At 36.1% G+C, this 16,950-nt stretch overlaps 1 long non-coding RNA gene across 1 annotated transcript in view; it reads right to left on the reverse strand.

Moving 5' to 3' along the window:
* Window positions 1-297: 297 nt before the first annotated feature.
* The window catches only part of LOC141507147 (uncharacterized), an 866,305-nt gene continuing 849,652 nt past the window's right edge, over window positions 298-16,950 (reverse strand). Inside the window, exon 11 of the long non-coding RNA XR_012474087.1 lies at window positions 298-397. This is a non-coding gene — a long non-coding RNA (uncharacterized LOC141507147). The remainder of the gene's footprint in view (window positions 398-16,950) is intronic.

The following is a 16,950-nucleotide window of genomic DNA, read 5'->3' on the forward strand; positions in this document are numbered from 1 at the left end:
GCTTATGAGGTGTTCAGAGTTCCAACCTTAACAATACTGCATTGCCTTAGTAGGTCTAGATATCAGCATAGGAGGGTATGCAACCACAAGAGACAGACCTCACAGGGTCTAGCAACAATAACAACAGAACTGTGAGAGATCAGGGTCCCAATTTCAGTTGCCTTTAAACAAAAATTATATTCCAGGTAAATAGCAATCTGAAATTTTACCTGCATTTACAATTGTGGTAAGCTATTTCTTCCCTTTAAAAAAATAATTAATCAAAATCTGCCTTTCATATAAGGCAAAAGGTACTCACAGTAGTTTTCAAATAATTGGCGTTACTCTTCAGGTAAATCACTCCAAGCCTGGGGCCTAGTGCAGATGTTCATTGGGGCAGAATAGAAAGTGGCTGCATCTGTACTGGGAAAAAGGCAATAAGGATATGGTTAGAAGGCTTCCCTGTCCACTTCTGTATCAGCAAATAGTAAGGAGGGGAAAAAGATGGTAAAATGAAGAATCATGTCTTCCAGATTTCATTTTTAAATTTTCTTTTAAAACCATACATATGGCATGATAGGCCATTAACAATATTTTGTCACTATAACAATTGGTCTTCAGGTCAATATATTAGAGAAGTGAAGAGTGAAAATAGTAGAAAACCTACTATTTATCAAAGCCTGAGAGATTTCAGGAGTCTCCAAATATCCATACACTGTTCAACTCTAGAAGGTACCTCTATACAGGGACCAAATCAGATCAGAGAGAGGAGTGTGTGGATCAATGACTGCGAGGGAAGATTGGCTAAGAAAAATACAGGGTCTTATTTTATGCCCCTCTCCCCTATAATAAATACAACTCAGTCATCACCTTAAGCCAAATGAATTAATTATATTAGCACTTAATATTTTTTTTGTTTTTTTTTCAAGGCAATGGGGTTAAGTGATTTGCCCAAGATCACACAACTAGGTAATTATTAAGTGTCTGAGGTTGCATTTGAACTCAGGCCCTACTGACTCCAGGGCCGGTGCTCTATCCACTGTGCCACCTAGCTGCCCCTTAATAAATATTTCTGATTGATAATGAAAAATAACTGAAAAAGAGAGTTTGGGGTATGGACAAGTAAACTCTTCTAACACACCTGGTAATTTTAAAATAAAAATGAAGATTGGACTAGGACCTCAATACATTTGGATTTAAATAAGAATCGAGGAATTTCTCAAGCCTTTGAGAAGCTGCTGAGAAGCTACTGAAATTCTCAATGAAGTTCTCTCTTCAAAGAAGGCACAGAATCTATGAGACCTATGGCAAGACTCTTTAAAAATGAAAGCCATTCTATATACAGATTCTCTATCATTTACTTACGAAGGTTGTTTGCAATCTGGTTAACTCATCATCATAATACCTCTTATCATTCAACCCTTTTTTCTTCTTTGAACTCTCATACATTCACATGTTACCAACTGTCTTGAAAAAATTCAGATAACTACTCAAAATGAATTCCAGTTTTGTCCTTGCCCCCAGACTAATCTTCTTCTCCTAACCATACTAATGAAGGGATGTTCTGTGCTACCCCTCCACCCCAATCCTCCATGAAATAACAATTGTAAAACATTCCCTTGAAAAAAAGGATTCACCAAGCAAGAAAAAATCAATTTTTCCAGTGGAACAAAAGTTCTGTACTAAAAAGTGTTCATTTACCATTCCCAGGTGAGCCCCATGAGTCACTAGAAAAGGAGACTTAGAACTATTAATAGAAAACTCAAGGCCTTGTGGGTAGAACTTTGCTACTCACATGAACAATTTTTTTAAAATTAGTAATAGTCCTGCATCCACATAAACAAGCAAATTAGATTCAAAAGTCTTCCATTGTTCTTGATAATTCTTCCACATAGTTTTGACAAGCTATCAACAGTACATCATAAAGTCAGAACTTTCTTTTTTCTCCTTGCAACTACATTAATAAAGAAAATTATCGATCAATAGGTCCAATATATTCAGATGAAAACCAAAAGGAAGCATATAAATCTACTACATAATTAAATAAATGTAGATTTTAAAATATCTAAAATTCAATTTGAATCGTACATTTTATAATTACACTGAATGATGGCCTTCCCATCTTTTAATCAAGTCATTCTCTCTCTCAACCCTGCTTCCTGCTGCTATGATCTTCTTTTTTCCCCTTGTGCAAATGGTGACCTACCTCTTCTCAGTTCCATATTTCCCTTCCTGTCTCAGCCTTAGTATTCACCTGAGGCGTATATTAATCAGAACTACTGCATGGTCTGTCATGTTTTATTGCTTAAAGTATGGTTACACTCTGAAAAGTGACTCTGTTGTAATGACTTCATGGGGTTTCTTATTTATTCTCTTTCAATGACTTCCATGTCCAATGTGCTCAGTTTGTAAGTCCAAAGATAATTTTTTCTGGCTGCCAGCATCACAAATTTTCCCTAGAATCTGGAAATCCAGCTGTTTTTTTTTCTATCTCTTACATCATCAACAGTGATAAGGTATCAGCTATCAGAACACAGCTGGCAAGATTCCCGATGATGTCGGAGGCAGAACAAATTGTAGGTCATTTCTCCTAATGCTTGTTTCACTGTGGCCCAATCTACAAAAATCTGTCAATGAGTCCTACAGAAAGCAGAAAAGTTAAGTAACTATGTATAACTGGTAATCAGGGGAGTTCTTTGATCACCTGGACTGATGCACTTTCTAAGGGGCTGAGTATGCCCCCGTTCCTTCTTGTGGGCCACAAGTTCTGGACCCATGTGCAACAAAGTGGCTTCTGATTGCTCCCTTGCGTCATTATGAGAGTGGGATAAAAAGTATAATTCGCAAATGAGACAGGAAGAAGCTGCCCCCCTTCAATAGGCTAGAAGAATTGCAGAAAGATGACTATACCTCCTTCTCTTTGTGGTCCTGTGTGGTTTAGGCTGCATCTCTCCCTTGTAATTCTAACAAGAGATAGTATTTTTCTTCCTGCCTTCCTTGCCTCTTCCAAGGTGGCTATAAATTCATGGCAGTGAGAATGCATTAAATGCCTAGGAAAGCCTGAGACTGGGTCTCTAGGGCTGAACAGTCCCCTTCCACACCTTCAATGAAAGGACAGACTGGAAGAAAAGGGTGGGGTAGAGTGCACTAGCATCAAGATACAATCTAGTTTCTAATAATAGCTTTTGTCTAGTTATCAATGAAATGGAAGAACTGAATTATCTCAGTTTTGATATTCTCCATGGAGAGACAATAAAGGAGTTGCTGGAATTGGTCTTATTTTGAATCTAAAGGCAATGGGAAACAGAATTTCATGTGACTTTTGGTTTTTATTGCATTGCTCTTGATAAGTGATCACAATAAAACCACTATGAAAATAAAGGCAGCTTCTCTTGCTGAAGGTTGGAAACTATAAAACCTTTCAAATTAAATCAACAAATATTTTGATACTCACTGATTTCAGTGAGAAGGTGGGAATGGGCAAGGCCAATGTAAAATACATTGGAAAATATGATTTAGGAGTTAAAAAACAGAGGTCAAAATACTTATCAACAAAGAGCCACATCCCTAAAGAATATGGATTCTATGAGGAAAGAATTGGAAGGCACGAGAAAGAGAGGAGGACAGAAACTGTTTTAACCTTTCTTTGTTTGCTCAATGATTAGTATATAGTACCTAACTTTTAATAAGTGCCTAATAATGCTTGTGGACTGACATAAAAAAACCCAAACTGTTTATATTTTAACAAACAGGAAATGACTCACAACTGATGTTTCATGAGTAGTTGGAGCAAAGATAAAAATTAATGCAAATCTAGAAGAATAAAAATGAGAAAATAAGATATGATATACAATTAAAACCATTCCAGCTGGATTTATTTAAGCAAATTATTGATGCAGAAAAGGGGAACTAGATGGAAGAAAGGATGTTCTTGCCAATTACAATAATTTCATATAAAAGTTTAACCACTGTGGATCAAATGCCATATCAAGGACAACAAAAATTAAACCTATCAACTTCTTAGCCAATAAACAAACACTTGACTTGCCAAATGGAGAGACTGGGGAACCAATGGTTGCACAGATATAAAATAAAATATTAACATGTTTGTAAAATGTTATGGAAAAGGAGGGAGGGCAATTAATTATACAAAGTATCTCCTTATAAGTCAGAAACAGAATGGAAAACCAGTTTAAAGAAAGCTAAGAAACCAACTAAGCACAGTCATTCTGAGGGCATTTAAGAATTAAACTGAGAGGAAGACAATACCAAATAAAAGATATGCATTTTTCATTAAATTCTTTTTCTCCATCAAGGATAGTAAAACTGATACAACTGGACTCTCTGACATTACAATCTTAGATATGCTTATCGAGGGAACAGAAATGGCACTGAAGAAAATAAGGATGGGATAAATAGACTACGCCATATACATGCTAAGGACATCCATAGTATTGGCAATTTTGAATTCCTTTAATGATTAATTCACAAGGTATCTGAAGGAAGGGGAGGATATCAAAGGCATAGGAAAATTCTCTGACTTTAATATTAACCAAAAAAAAGTGCCTGAGATACCATAAATATCTACTGACCCAAATACCCACTTTGCTGTGTATTTAAAAGGTTTACGACCTACCCACAGATCAAGGGCTTCCTTGATGAGGATATCAGAAGGGAGTAGGAAAGCTAACATAGGCACTATTCCACAGTAGCTCACAATTTTCCCACCAAACAATTCACTGAAAGATGTAGAAGACAGAAATCCTACTGGCTTATTGTTTATTGGCTATATAAAAAAATAAAATTTTGCTTTATGGAGTAAAACAATGCCTTAAAGTCCATCTTCCAACAAGATGTCTCCTATGCATATGTCAAAAATTACACAAGGTTCTTTGTAACGCAGAGTTCATCTTGTTTAATAACCCTCTAATGATTATTATCAATGAGGCATAAAACAGGGAGATGTATGTTTGCCAAAAACATTCACCACTCTGATGGGGGTGATCCAGTGCAGAGTTATGCCAAGGAGGGATGCCCTTTAGATGGTGAGGTCTGCCAGATGCTCCTGTTTGCAAATGACATTGTGCTGATTGCATCAAGCATGGAAATATTATAGGGTATTTGACTTGGCCCATCTGATCAGGAGAAAAAAAATGGATAAGGAATGTCTATTGTTCATATTATGATATACAATTGAATAAACAACCTATAAAGTTTGACCACAATATGTACACATAGATACACATATCCACACATATACCCCTTGTACAGACAGCACAAATGTATAATGAGTTCAGCCCAGAACTGGATTGCCTTTGGGAAAGTACAGTTTTTTTGTTAACATGTTAAGATTTTCACTGAAATAAAGAATCCTCTTTTTAAATGTTAATCTTCAGGTGGTGCTGTATGGTTATCAGTCATGGAGTACTACAGTCTCAAAAATATTGAAATTTAGGATTACCTGAAGGGCAATGGAAAGATGGCTTGTGAGTAGTCTGAAACACATCACAAACAGGAATTTAGGAAGTGCTATAAAAGAGATTATCAAATGTTTGAGGGGGGTAAAAATGATGGGCTGATGCGAACAAGGGATAACTGGTGAATAGACTGCATCTTCTGCTATCTGTAAAATTACTAGATGGAGGAAGGAGCTCTGAATGTTGTATGGATGCTCTTGGCTAGCATGGGTAGGCAAGGCTAAAGATACACAGGATGAAGAGATAAGTTGTAATATGCTTTATTAGAGGGAGCAACTACTATGATGAAGTTAAAGGTCCATTGGAATATATGTAAATGTGAAAAGGACTATGGAAGGTTTTGTGGATACAGAGATGGAAAACAACACACTTCTGATCCTTAAAGAGTTTATTTTGATAGCAGAAGAAAAAAATTAAATTGGAGAGACTGAAGGGAGACTATTTATGAGGTTTTTTTTAAATAAGAATATCGAAAAGAAGTAATAAGGGTGTAAGCTAGGAGAATGACTGTGGGAGTGGAAAGGGAGGGTTAATATGAAGGTAGAAGAAACAGCAGGAGTTGATAAATAATATAAATCAAAATTCCAAGTTTTTGAACATGTTTTTAATTTTTGACCTATTTTGACCCCAGAAAACTAGGAGAATGATTTTTGCCATGTTCAGAAATGTGAGAATTATTGAGAGGCAGATTCTTAGGGGAAACCTTCTCCCTTCCTAAATAGAAATAACACATTCCTAAAATGATGATATCTTGAATCATGATGCTCAATGGATTGATGTTTTCAGGGAGACTGATAAAAATATCTTTACTTGGTCAGAAGTCCAAACAGAGTAACTGATAATTTTATCAAGGTCCCAGTCAGGGAAGAGAATTAAAGGGGTTTCTGGCACACATCACACTGTAGGAAAGTAAAAAAATCCAGATCCTTAGAGGTTTTCTCCCCTCTGGAAATTTAGAATGACAATAGTTCTAACATGTAAAGTTCCAATTTATTTTAACATTATTGTTATTTTTAACAATAATTATCTAGTAAAAATTCAAATAGCCCCTCTTTCCCCTGAAGAGTTCAAATGAGATTTGCTAACCTTAATTGCCTCAGAACAGTCACATCTAGTAGCTAAGACTCCCAACAAATTTAAATTTGCCCCAGTTCTCTACATCCCTTATGCAAAATATGGTGATTTTGGTGATGGTAGTGATCAGATAAGAAGGGAATAAGCATGTATTAAGGACCTACTCTGGGCTAAGCACTGTACTATACATTTTACAATTATTATCTCATTAGATCCTCATAAATATCCTGGAAAAGAGGTACAATTATTATTACCATTCCCATTTTATAATGAGGAAAATTCAGGCAAACATAATTAAATGATTTGCCCAGAATCACACAGCTGGTAAGTGTCTGAGGCTAGATTTGAATTCAGGTCTTCCTGATGCCTTTGTGCTGCCTAGCTGTACTTAGGGGATCAGTGGTAAAGGTATATCACATAATAAAGCTCACTGATTCTTCCAAAAGGGAAGTTCAAAAATCTAATAGAAAAGATGGTGGGGTGGAGAATAAAAGAGAAAAGTTTGTAAAGAAACGGACAAGTAAAAGCAGAAATACCACTTTCTGGGTCTGTTTCTCCATCTTTGAAATGAGGGGTGTGGTCTAGAGAATTTTTAAGGTCTTTTCCAGCTCTGAAATTTTCTATATGAAACAGAATCTAACAAAGATAGTTTGGGGACAAGGAAGAAAAAGGAAAAAAGGGAAAATTGTTTCAAATTAATCACTTCTCAATGAATGAGGGTGACAAAAAGTTCATACCTGGAATCAGTCTTAAGTAATCTAGATAACTCTCCCTAAAGAGGGAAAGAATCTTTTGACTTTTTTTACTTTTAACATATGAATCGGTTACCTTAAGTTAATTCATTTATCTATGTAAAGAATTCCAATTTTCTGGTCCATTTTTCCAATACTTTTGTCACACAATGATACATCTACAAAACCATCATGACTCTCACATTTCTGCTAAACTATGCTGGGGCCTTTTATTTCTACTAGGACTTTTCCCCCCTTTTTGGTTTTTAGCTAGTTAATTAACTAGTTCACATTCACATCTAGAAGTAGTATCAAGTGCTTAGGACACCACAAGGAAGGATCTATGAATGAAAATTGAATGATTTCCCATTGTTTGTTAAATTAAATGTTAATTTTACTCCACTTTGATAATAGACTGACCTTTGATGTATTAGTATATACATCTTAGAATTATTGATTTTTATCAGGTGTGTATATATATATACACCTTATCAATATCTATATAGCTAATTTTGACTTTTGGAAATGAGGTCATTTTCTTATACTAGGTAAGTTTTTGGGTTCCATTGATTTTATGGCACTTTAGCAGAATTGAACATCTCTTCCATATTTTACCTGTGCCAAATGCATTGTCTAATAATTTTTCCATAAGTACTGATGTTCCATAACTCTGCAATGTCAGTTCTAATACAGATGCAGTTTCTGAGGGAGGTAGTTTTTCCCCTAATGATAATTAACAATTGAATAATATATAAAGCATGACTCATCAAGATGCAGTGTGAAAAAACCATAGAATCTGAGGTCAGAAGATCCAGATTTCAATCTTGCCTCTGTTACTTACTACCTGAGAAACCTCAACAAATCTTTTTTGAGCTGTGCTGGGTGCTATATGGGATGCATAAAGTTGTACAAGACACCATCCTTAACACTCAGCATCCATAGAAATGATCTATTTGACCATCTCACCTCACAATTCTTTGTCATCTTTTCCACTGACTTTTATATCTAGTCCACTTCAGACATCCAACTAGCATTGTTATATCTCTACTGTACTGGACTTAAATGCTTTTGATTTTTATGGTCATACCTTTTCTATTTACAACCTGCAATTTTCCATATACTTTTACTCTTACTCTTACCCAATCTGCTCATTTTCCTCACTGACAGTTCATTAAAAAACATTTATTAAAAACTTTCTTTACATACCCTTTGACCCAGCAATACCACTACTGGGTCTATACCCTGAAGAGATGAGGAAAAAGGGTAAAAACATCACTTGTACAAAAATATTTATAGCAGCCCTGTTTGTGGTGGCAAAGAATTGGAAATCCAGTAAATGTCCTTCAATTGGGGAATGGTTTAGCAAACTGTGGTATATGTATGTCATGGAACACTATTGTTCTATTAGAAACCAGGAGGTACGGGATTTCAGGGAAGCCTGGAGGGATTTGCATGAACTGATGCTGAGTGAGATGAGCAGAACTAGAAAAACACTGTACACCCTAACAGCAACATGGGGGGTGATGTTCAACCTTGAAGGACTTGCTCATTCCATCAGCACAACAATTGGGAACAATTTTTGGCTGTCTGCAAAGGAGAGTACCATCTGTATCTAGATAAGGAGCTGTGGAGTTTGAACAAAGTACAAGGACTATTCCCTTTAATTTGGAAAAAAAAAAACCCCAGATGTCTTATGGTTTGATCTGGTTACCTCTGAGAATTCTGTTCTCTTTAAGGATATGATTTCTCTCTCATCACACCCAATTTGGATTGAGGTACAGCATGGAAACAAAGTAAAGACTGACAGAGTGCTATCTGTGGGATGGGGGTGGGGGGAGGGAAGCAAGATTGGGGGAAAACTGTAAAACTTAAATAATATCTTTAATAAAAAAGTAATTTACATAAAAAATAAAATAAAGTACATGCCAATGTAAATGGAAAAAAAAAACTTCTTTATATCAGGTAATTGCTAAGCACCAGGGATATGAAGAAAGGCAAAAGACAATTCTGGATCTCAAGAAGTTTATAGTCCAGTGGGGGGAGACAACATATAACTATTTGCAAACAAGCTATAGACAGAATAAATTTGAGATAATTTTGGGGGAAGGCACTAGCATTAAGAGAGGCTGGAAAAGCCTCCTTGCAAGAGACTTTAAGGAAGCTAGGAAATCCAGGAACCAGAGATGAGGAGGGAAAGAGTTATGAGGATGTGGGATATTAAGTCAGGGTGCCTGGAGTTGGAAAAGGAGAATCTGGTAAGAAAGACAGCAAGGATGTATCATAGTGGTTATGGAGGGCTTTAAAAGCCAAACAGAGGTCTTTTATATTTGATTTTTAAGGAAATGGGAGTCACTGGAATTGATTGATTAGGAGGACGATGCAGTTACAGTTGTGCTTTAGGAAGATCAATTGAAAGTTTAATGGAGGATGGATGTAAAAGGGGAGAAATTCTAGTTAGGGAGAACAATCAACAGACTACTGCCAGAGTTTCAAGCATAGGTGATGAAGTAGTAATGTGTAAAAGAAGAATGGTGTGTAAAATGTTTGCCAGGTAGGTTGAGGACAAGATGTGAAGGGCTTTAATGTCAGAATAGTCTATATTTCATCCCAGAGATAAAGTGACATGTCAGCTCTATACTTTTGGAAAATCGCCTTGCTGACTATGTAGAGTTGTAGTGGAAAGACAATGAGGTTCAAGGATCACAGATGAACCTAAGTCTATATCTACTCCAAACAGGAAGACCAATTAGGAAGCTATTGCAATAGTCCCTGTAGAGATGATAAAGGTCTAAATTAAAGTAGTGGCTGTGTGACTGAAGAGAAGGGAGAAAATGTAAGAGATGTTATTGATGTAGAAAATATAAAGGGTTATCAATTTAATGGATATGTGAGTTGAAGAGCTGAGGATGACTCCTTGGTAGGAATCCCAGGTGACTGGAAGGGTTTTAGCATTTGCCTTGGAGATGGAATGTGCTTGAGGAGGAGAGAGAGCGCAAGAGAGTGAGAGAGCAAGAGAGCAAGAGAGAGAGAGAGAGAGAGAGAGAGAGAGAGTATGCCTTGGGGTACACTGAGTCAAGAGTAGTAATATAGATGATAGGTGGCAAGAGACTGAGAAATGGAAAGACAGATTGGAGAAGAACCCATGAAAATGAGAATAATGTAAAAAAAAAAATTCCAACCCAGAGTCCTCCTTGTCCATATCCATGAATGTCCATAAGGAAAGAATGGATATGTGTCAAATGTGGCAGAGAAGTAGAGAAGGATGAAGATTAAGGAAAGGTTAATAGATTTCTTAAATAAGATATTGTTAATAACACTGGCAAGAGCAATTCCAATTGAGCATCAAACTTGGAAGACATATTGCAAAGGGCTGGGAAGTGAGTGAGAAGAAGGGACATGTAAGTAATAAATGCTGTATCTTTCCTATTATACTTTCTCACACAATTTCCCTTATGCCTTATCTATCTTATACTCTCTTATACAATTTCCCCTACCCATTACTTTTCTAAGTCTTTCTCTTCAAGTCCAGTCCAAGTTCCAAATGTCCACCCCCCCACCTTGAAATACTTATTTCACTTATTGTCTGAGCTCCCATCATTGAACATACATGACTTAATATATTTATTTTTTTTGAACAGGTATTATCTCCTTTACCAAATTATCAGTTTCTTGAAGGCAGATGCTTCTTTTCTTCTCAGTGCCCAGCACACCTGATACATGATAGTATTTGATGTTTATTTGCTGATAGAGATAAAATTAACTGTGACTTGCCATTGATATCAAAGGGTGTGTTATTTAACCCTAAAACTAGATTTCTCTTCTTTCTACTATCCTTCTCCATCACAGAATCACAGGAGGAGATATAATAAGCTGACTGTCAGATTAGTGTGCTACAAGCAGATATTAAGAGGAACTAAGTCTGCTAAGTGAAATGTTCACTAATAAGCCTGGGTTCATTAAGTATGGTAATAGTGAGAGAGTTGGGACCAAAAATTAGATCACTTTTATGCCCAAACAAGAGAATTTTTCTCCTGAAATAACAATATATGAGTGAAGCAAGTCTACATTCTACTGCCTAAAAATACAGCAACAAATATCTTTCATGTTTCAAGAGAACAAGAAAAATGCACATTGAATCTGGTCTAGAAAATATTTTGATACTTCCTTGGATACAAAATACTAGAGAAATGCAAGAAACATTATAAAGTTATTTTATAAATGAAAATGTTTTAATGTCTATGTTAATATAGTTATACAGCTTAACTATGACATAAAATAAGCAAGATAAGAGCAAACTGCTACAAATATAAAATTCTCCGTGATTGCTTAATACTATTCACAACTTATTATGGTGATAGTTTTAGAAAGAAAAATCTTGTTTCAACTTGGGATCTTAGGGCATTATCACCTTGTTAATTTTTATTTTTTTTTTTTTTTTTTAGGTTTTTGCAAGGCAAATGGGGTTAAGTGGCTTGTCCAAGGCCACACAGCTAGGTAATTATTAAGTGTCTGAGACCGGATTTGAACCCAGGTACTCCTGACTCCAGGGTCGGTGCTTTATACCCTGTGCCACCTAGCCACCCACCTTGTCAATTTTTGTTGCCCACTTGCATGCCTTAGAGATGACTTTCAGCACTTTTTAAGTCTTGGGGGAGTGAAACTGAAGGGTGATTGCCTGTTTGATGAATAAAAGGCACCTGAGACAAGATTGTCAGCTATTTTCTGAATGCTTACAAGATCATAGATTTAGGGCTGAAAGGGACCTCCGAATCCAAATAATTCAGATGTCTGATTTTATAACAAGAACTGTGGCTCAGAAGGTTAATTAACTTGCTTGTGAATGTATATTTCATAGGTTGAATCTGCCAGGTGTAGAAGTTGAACCCATTTCTTCTTGATTCCATGTCCAGAACTCTGTAATAGATGCCATCTCATATTTCTGAGTACCTTGCTTCAAAACCTTTTTGTGTCAAACATTTAATTAATCTACCCCTTAAAAAAACTACTAGATTAATTGAATTTTAAGTCCCAGCCTGCAATTGCCTTGGCAATGTCACACCAATACGGCCCATGGGCTGGAGCTCCCCTACCCCTGTTCTAAATGTTCAAATATAGACCTGAAGATTCATTATTATGAATATCAGTAGAGATAGACTTCTTAGTGGAGTCACTGGAGGAAATTATGAAACAACACAGGCTTTGGGGAAAGTGACAGCCAGGCTAGTTTCATTCAGATTTCCAGAGATGTTTAAAAAAAAAAGTCACATTTCAGCTTTACCTCTTCACTTCCTCACTGGAGGAAAGTTAATTGTGTGGCTAAGTCAAATGTTTCATTTCAGTTCCACCTTTTCCCCAGGAGCCACTGAGAGTTCAGAGAAGAAATGCTAGTCACAGTCACAGGCTAGCCCATGTGTGACCAATGTGCCAGAGAATCGGGATTAGTGCAGAGAGAGCTGTGAAAAGACATCCCAGTTTCTCAAGACCTAGTTTTCTCCTATGAAAAACCACAAATGCACATGAAACCACCAGGCAACTCCAGGATACACAAGAGATTCAGAATTAGCAGTAACCTCTTCTTCTGATAACCTAAGTGCTCTGATTGAGAGGCAGAAGGTATCAAGAGAATGGCTGTACTAAGCCAGCATCGATTTCTCCAGCCTTTGTCTGTGTCTGGTTTCTGTCTCGTTTGGAGGTGGTTACTGTTACTACAAGCAGTATGAATCATGTCTCTGTTAAAAACAGAGCTTCAATTGTCTTACATAACCCCTGGTAACTGAATGTCTAATAATAGCAAGCCATTTCCAGGTAGGGAATCTGTCTACCTCCCAGACACACACACACACACACACACACACACACACACACACACACACACACACAGCCCCCCCCCCCCCCACGCACACAACTCCCAAAGCCTTATTGTACAGTCAGCTAGACGAGGAGACTCAGAGGGCAAAGGACACAGGAGAGCTTGAGTTTGCTTGTATTTTTGAATATACTATATAAATCATGGGTTGCATGATCACCGTTATTTCTGAGCTCGCTAACTGAAATATGAAGAAAGCATACTTTTTTTTTCAGCAGTGTGAAATGACAGAGAACCCAATAGGTACCAACAGATAGTTCTATGAGACTCCATTACTAGAGAAAACCCCCATACCAGGATAAATTTTCCTGGATATACCACAGTTCTCACATAATTTTTGTTGGTGCTCCTTAACCTCTTCCCCTTCACCTGTCCAGAGATAATGTTTCAGAGCTTCTTGCCTATAGTAGTTGCAGAAATGTGCAAAGATGCAATCAAAAACAGTGTCATTAAACTATTTTACATGATTCTGCACTGTGTTCATTCACCTGAGTTCTTTGCTTTCAGAGAGAAAACTGTCTTCTTGCTCTCTCCCTAAGCAATACATTCTTTGGCATGTATAACACTATAAGGTCTTTACAGATATGATGTCCACTCAGTCACCCATCAAGGGGGTTAAAACCAAATATAGTAATAAAACAAATAGAGAAAGTATTTTTAAAATATTAGAGAGGTATTTTTCCATTGGAAATACCCATTTTGGTGAAAGGGGGCTGACCTACAAATCAAGGGAAAGAAAATCATAGAGATTTTTCTATTTCTAAATATTTCTAATTACCTCATCCTTATCACCTAAATAAAATTTCTGTAGGCAGTACTATTTCAGCGTTCACTGTTAGAAAACCAGAAGAAAAATAATGAATAGAATTGAGTAGTTTTATGAAAAAGTACAGTGAGAGTCTACTATGTAGTCACATGTGATTAAGACTTCTTAATTCCCTCCTGTTTTATCTATATGATATGTCATGAGATGGTCTCTAGATCCAAACACAAAACTATGTAGTTACTTTGCTAGTCAAACTGTTTGAAAGGCTATATACCTAGTCCACATTCATTTTATCCATTCCTGATCTGGTAACAATAAGTAACCAAGTTGGTCTTGGTAAAATTCAGTTTTCCTGGGATATAGAATAGTAAATGGAGAAAATTCTATCAGGAAAATTCTATCAAGTTCCCTCAGAACAGAACTTAATTCTTCTTTTTGAAGTGGAAAATCCATGACAGGAAAGGTTATAAAGAGATGATGAAAAGAGAAAGAGGAGAAAAGAGAGAACAAAGAAAAACAGGAAGAGGAGAGGAAATAAATGACAATCATTCCTTCTCTTTTAAAGGGCTACAATATTCTCTCTGAGTAGTCCACTAATGTTTACATAGTTGGTCATTGTAAGTAAGGGAGACCTCATTAGTGGAAGCATGTAGCAAGGTATGGCTAAAATATTATTCAAAACAACACAGTCTATCTTTGATTCACATTATATGGAATAGACTTAGACTGAAAAAAAATAGGAAAATGTTTCCCATATGTAGCCTTGTAAATAAGAGGTAGTGTGGTATAATGGGCAGAGGTCCTGGGAATCAAGATGTTGGTGGATTCATATTTTGCCTCAGATGCTTGCTAGCTGTGTGATCATGGGAAAGTCCCTTAACCTGTAAGTACCTCAAATAAATTCAAGGACATATAAAGGATAGAGAAGATGCCAATCTGTATCAGTGATACCTGCAGTTCTATAAATGGTCAAAACCATAATCTAAACTCAATTGTCTTTCCTTTAAAGATAATCAAATATTAATTAGTTAAGGTACCAATAATTAAATGAAACCCAACAAGGATATGAGTAAAGTAGTACTTTGGGAAGTAGTACCTTCTAATAGCATTTTTGGCTTATTTTGAATGCAAAGTTTGGTGATTAGTACTAGTTGACTCAAAGAGAACAGTTAACTATCGCCTGCACAATTCCTTTCTTATATGCCCTTCTCCTTGAACTACTGTGACTGTTCTGAAGAAAGTAATTATTTGTGGAAAGTGAGAAGGCTTATTCTCTCTTCTTTCAGCCTCAACCACCAGGCAATGAATGGTCTGTACTTCTGTGTAGCAGCTATATTTACCTAAAATTTCAGGGCACACCTGTCAACCAACTCAAGCACAGCAGGGAGTTTTGGCAGATCAATGGGGATTCACTGGGGCACTTTTACAGCCCAGAAGTGGATTATTGGTTTGTTCTGCATTATAGAAATACAATTGCTTATAGACTGAAGCTGACAACTTGTTAATGATAAACAATATGGTTTGGCAAACTACACCCATCACCTCAAGCTTAGAACCATTGTTTTCATGTGCCTGAATGATGCTTGCTATGCATTGCTCTCATCACGATCTCTATCCTCTTGAAATAATCTAAACATTACTGAGGAACAAAGTACAATTTCATGCACCCTAATGGCAAAAGTAAACATTAATTGATGACAGGGTGCCATGGGGTGATTTCATTATAATGGTGTATAGTAGTTCTGAAATGACTACATAAGGATGGATGAGCAGAAAAGTTTCTGTCATATATTTTATTTAGTCCCAACAAATTGATGGGGAAAAAAGAAATGGATAATGAAATAACAAGATGACTGGCCATTTTTATAGGTAGAGTGTGATTAAAATTATTAGATATATTAATTTGATGGGCTTTCCTGTGTATGTAGGGCACTAAGCATATAACTGTGAAAATTTATTCGTATATGCCTTTTCTACTCCTGTCTCTCATACTCATTTTTATATACATTCATTTTTATTACCTTTAAGAATTTGTAGTTTACCCAAAATACAATATAACATCTCCAAAGAGTAAAACAAATTATGTTTAAAATTTCTTTTTCTCCTTCTCTTTAAGGTTTTCCTAATATATCTTCCTTATTCTTAATCTATATAGTCTGCCCTAATTTTAAACTTCTAGGAAGTGGTCTTTCAGGGTTTATTTTTTTTCTTAGCATGTTTTATTTTTATATGATATTTATTTCAAAACATATCCCTACCTCTTCTATAATCAGTGAACTCTTCCATGTAACAAAGATTTAAAAAGGAGGAAAAAAGGCAGTTCAGAAAAACCAATCAACACATCAACTACATCTGCCTCTCCTTTAGTATCAAGTATTAATTAATATTAATTAGCTTTTATACAGTATATAGCACACTTTGTTCAAGCAGCCACTTAATAAATATTCAACTCACTTCTATTTTTCACTTCAGAGGTGATGTAGAAAAAAGGCATTATTCCTCTCCTCCTTTCCCCAATTCTTTCTCAAATCAAGCTCAAACTCATTTGTGCCAGTGTTATCAGACTGGGTTACTTCTAAATCTAGACCCTGGATATTTTTCCTCCAAGCTCTTACTTTCAGAAAGTAATAAAAGTCAGAATAAGTATGAAACTCCAAATATGTGACTCTGTTTGAGTCATTTATTTGAATACAATTAGCATGAAAAAATTTTCATCTCTGAAGATAGAATTTTTTTAACCCTTTGTTTAATAATTTTTATGATCAAGGAAATATTTTGCATTGCTGTTGTTCTTTTCAAAAACCCATTAACAGGTGAGGATATTTACCTGTCTAAATGCAGATGATTCTAAAGTTGGTTCTCATTTTATTGTTTCCTGAAAACCCAGAAGTCACAGAGCCTGTCAAACTGGACAACAGAATGAATTATACAGTTAAAGGATGAACACTATAATAAACAACTCCTTTCCCCCCTGCCTTGATGCCCCCATCTGTGATTTTGTCCACATTGTTTTCATCTTCAATGCCTTCCCCTCTTCTCTCTACCTATCCAAATCCT

This window comes from Macrotis lagotis, chromosome 1 (genome assembly GCF_037893015.1).
Source record: "Macrotis lagotis isolate mMagLag1 chromosome 1, bilby.v1.9.chrom.fasta, whole genome shotgun sequence".
Taxonomy (NCBI): Eukaryota; Metazoa; Chordata; class Mammalia; order Peramelemorphia; family Peramelidae; genus Macrotis; species Macrotis lagotis.